Source organism: Scomber scombrus, chromosome 17 (genome assembly GCF_963691925.1).
Source record: "Scomber scombrus chromosome 17, fScoSco1.1, whole genome shotgun sequence".
Lineage (NCBI taxonomy): Eukaryota > Metazoa > Chordata > Actinopteri > Scombriformes > Scombridae > Scomber > Scomber scombrus.
Window position 1 is genome coordinate 16602385 of NC_084986.1, and position 4174 is coordinate 16606558.

At 58.4% G+C, this 4174-nt stretch overlaps 1 pseudogene; it reads left to right on the top strand.

The window, feature by feature from the left end:
- Positions 1 to 1066: 1066 nt before the first annotated feature.
- LOC133997855 (uncharacterized) lies at positions 1067 to 3201 on the top strand (annotated as a pseudogene).
- The last annotated feature ends 973 nt before the right edge of the window (positions 3202 to 4174 follow it).

Sequence of the window (4174 nt, forward strand, 5' to 3'; positions counted from 1 at the left end):
CTAGCCGCGGTTCCCCCGCTGGAGGAAGACGTCCTGGATTTGGACTATGGGGAAGATGATGATGGCGCCTTGGATCTCCTCATATCAGAGGATGAAGAAGAGGATGACATCTTCATCACACCGGCTCGGGCTGCAAAGCCCGCGGCTTCCGTCGACTCTCGGGATGGAGACGAGAGTAGCACACCAGCTTCTCCCTCCCCCAGCTCGGACATGCTCGACGTGTGCAAACGCGCAGCTGCCCGGCTGGGCATCCCCTGGCCCGCTGTCGTAGCTGAGACCACCAGATCACGCTACGAGGGGAAGAAATTGCCCTTGGCCAAGAGCGCGACGAAGCAACTTCTCCCCGTCTTCCCGGAGCTGCTGGAGGAGGTGGCGCGCTCATGGAGAGACCGCCCCTACAGCAGCCGGAGCCCGGTTCCCGGGGCCTCGTCCCTCGACTGTGAGGCGATGGAGAGCCTGGGTCTGCTCCGCATGCCTCCGATGGAGCCACTTGTTGCAGCTCACCTTCACCCCCAGCTGTCAGCGGTGTCCTCCCGGAGCCCCAGCCTGCCGTCCAAGTCCGACCGTTTTCAGTCAGCCCTGACTGAGAAAGCGTACAAGGCGGTGGCGCTCTCGGCCAGAGTGCTCAATGTCCTCTCGCTGCTCACGGCTTACCAGGCTGAGTTGTGCGAGGATGTTGTGCAAACTCAGGACTCAGCTGCGTGGGAGGAGATACCGGTCATCACCGACCTGTGTCTCCGTGTCCAACGAGCGTGCACTCCGGGGCCCCCCACGCCCCCATCTCCCAGCTGCCACGGACCGTGCCAGAGCAGACCGGGAGAGACGGACATCTGACGGCAGAGGGTTCAGCGGTTGCCCCTCTCCCATGTCCACAAGCACGCACACACACACAAGTTTTCATAAAGAAAATAAAATGTGTCCCGCTGTCGCATCCGGGCCGAGTGCCGAGGGCGCAGCTAATAAAAGCCAAAACTATAAAAATAAACAGCGCGGTGGCGGCACCTGCTGTCCCACCCCCGGGGAAAGCTGCGGCTTTTCCCGGGGTGAGGGCAGTGAGGTCCCCGTCACTGCGTTGTCCTCCCGGGCCAAAGTGCACAGCACCGCCCAGAGGCCATGTCAGTTTTCCACCACGAGAGGGCGCCACCGCACCGCGGTTGGGACCTCTCATGGTGGAAGAGCTGCAGCGCGTCTCACCTCTCTGCCGCAGGTGGCAGAGGTGGGCTGCGCTCGCAGCTTCGCCCTGGGTGTTGAAGACGATTTTGAGGGGTTACAGGCTTCAGTTTGCCGCTGTTCCCCCTCGATTCGCCGGCATAATACACTCCCAGGCTCAGGGAGAGTCAGCTCGTGTTTTGCAAGAGGAAATCCTCTCACTGTTAAACAAAGGAGCAATCTGTGTCGTTCCTCCCGCACAGTGTCAGAGCGGTTTTTACTCCAGGTACTTTCTGGTCCCAAAACGGGGGGGGAGTGGTATTCGCCCTATCCTGGATCTACGTGCTCTGAACAAATTTCTCAGGAAATACAAGTTCAGGATGCTCACACACGCATCCCTGCTGCGCCTGGTGCGACAGAACGATTGGTTCACTTCTGTCGATCTGAAAGACGCGTATTTCCACATTCCAATATATCCTCCCCACAGAAAGTATCTGAGGTTCGCTTTCCAGGGGACGTGCTACGAGTACCGCGTGCTCCCATTCGGTCTGTCTTTAAGCCCGAGGGTGTTCGTCCGGTGCACGGAAGCGGCGATAGCCCCACTGAGACAGCAGGGCATTCGCTTGGCCACATATCTGGACGATTGGCTGCTTTTGGCACAATCGAGGCAGGAGGCCATGGCGCATACGCGTATTCTCACACGGCACCTATTAGACCTGGGTTTTGTGATAAACGCGGAAAAGAGCATGCTGTGCCCGACACAGGACATAATCTTTCTGGGATTATCCCTGGACTCGGTGATTTTCACGGCGCGCCTCTCGGCGGAGCGAGTGAGAGCTTTCAGAGCATGTCTCGCGCTTTTCCATCCAGGCAAATCTGTTCAATTCAGATTGTGTCTTCGATTACTCGGACTGATGGCGTCAGCCATTCTCGTGGTTCGTCTCGGTCGCCTCCACATGAGGGAATTCCAGCTCTGGGTGGCCTCATGCGGGCTGGATCCCGTGCGTCATGGCGCACGGAGAGTGTTGGTTACGCCGGGGTGCGTCAGGGCACTGCGCCACTGGCGAGCCCCGTCGTTTCTGACCCGCGGGGTGCCCATGGGCTCTGTCCTGTCCAGGAAGGTGGTCACACGGACGCCAGCCTGACAGGGTGGGGCGGAATTCACGAGGGCCGGTCAGTGAGGGGCCGCTGGGGTGTGGACCTCCAGCGGTCTCACATAAATTTTCTGGAACTTTCAGCGGTGTTCCTCTCCCTGAAACACTTCCTTCCGTCTCTCATGGGCCATCATGTCCTGGTGAGGACGGACAATACGACGACGGTAGCGTACATCAACCGCCAAGGGGGGTTGCGCTCTCGTCAGTTGCACATGCTGGCACGCAGACTGATCCTGTGGAGCTGCGGTCGTCTCCTCTCCCTGAGGGCGACGCACGTCCCGGGAGCTCTGAACACGGGCGCGGACCTGTTGTCCAGGGGCGCGCCGGTATACGGGGAGTGGACTCTGCACCCAGAGATTGTGGAACAGATATGGGCCCGTTATGGTCGGGCCGCGGTGGATCTGTTCGCGTCAAGAGGAAACGCGCAGTCCGCGCTGTTTTACTCTCTGCGCAACCTGGATGCTCCCCTCGGCATAGACGCACTAGCGCACGTCTGGCCGCACAAGCTTCTTTACGCGTTCCCTCCCCTGGCCCTGATACCCCCCACTCTGTCCAGAGTGAGGGACCACGGCCACGCGCTGATTCTGATAGCTCCGCATTGGCCTGCAATGCATTGGCTGGCGGAGATATATCGGTTGCTGTGCGCGCAACCTTGGCAGCTCCCGCTGCGCAGGGACCTGTTATCACAGGGGGGGGGACGGTTTTCCACCCGCACCCAGAACGCCTGGCGCTGTGGGTTTGGCCCCTGAGTGGTTCAATTTGTCAGCTGTGGGACTCCCACAGCGTGTGATTTCCACTATACAAAGTGCTCGAGCCTCTTCCACTAGGTCTCTGTATGACTGTAAGTGGAGAGTGTTTGAGGACTGGTGTCACAGAAATGGCCACGTTCCTTTTCAGTGTCCAGTAGGTGTGATATTGTCATTCTTACAGGACCTGATTGACAAACGAAAAGCCTTCTCCACAGTTAAAGTGTACTTGGCAGCTATAGCCGCCTGTCACGTGGGGTTTGGGAAACAAACAGCGAGCCAGCACCCGCTGGTTTGCCGTTTTATGAAGGGAGCGCGCAGGCTTCTCCCCGTGTCCAGACCGCTGGTGCCACCATGGGATCTGGCTGTGGTTCTGGAGGGGCTCAAGGGTCCTCCTTTTGAGCCGCTGGGGGGAGCAGGCTTGAAACACCTGTCTCTCAAGACAGTGTTGTTACTGGCTCTGGCTTCGGCTAAACGGGTTAGTGACATCCATGCGCTTTCGGTGCATCCATCATGCACTCAGCTTTACCCGGGGGATGTGAGGATGATTTTGAAGCCCAACCCGGCCTTTGTGCCTAAGGTAGTGGGCTCATGTTCTCCTATTGACCTTGTGGCCTTTGCTGCCTCGCCTGGAGAGCAGCGGTCACATGCGTTATGTCCAGTCCGTGCGGTGCGCACTTACATGGACAGGACTAAGGGTTTCAGGAGGAGCGATCAGCTGTTTGTCTCCTGGGCTAATCCTCATAAGGGGAAACCTGTCACAAAGCAGCGCCTGTCCCACTGGGTCGTGGAGGCGATTGCTTTGGCTTATACGAGTCAGGGTTTGCAGACACCTGCGGGTCTGCGGGCGCACTCGACTCGGGGCTTGGCCGCATCCTGGGCCTTATTCAGGGGAGTTTCTGTTCAGGACATCTGTGCTGCAGCGAGTTGGTCCTCACCTCTCACTTTTGTCCGTTTTTATATGCTGGACGTCTCCGCTCCGTGCGTGGCACGCGCGGTTTTGCTGTCCTGATTGGAACAGAGTACCTTTTCCCTGTGGGTTGGTGGACGCTCGATAAGCTTGTCTGGCAATACGGGAGCAACCATATCCCATAGTGAGACATCGAACGAAATATTATGAAAGAG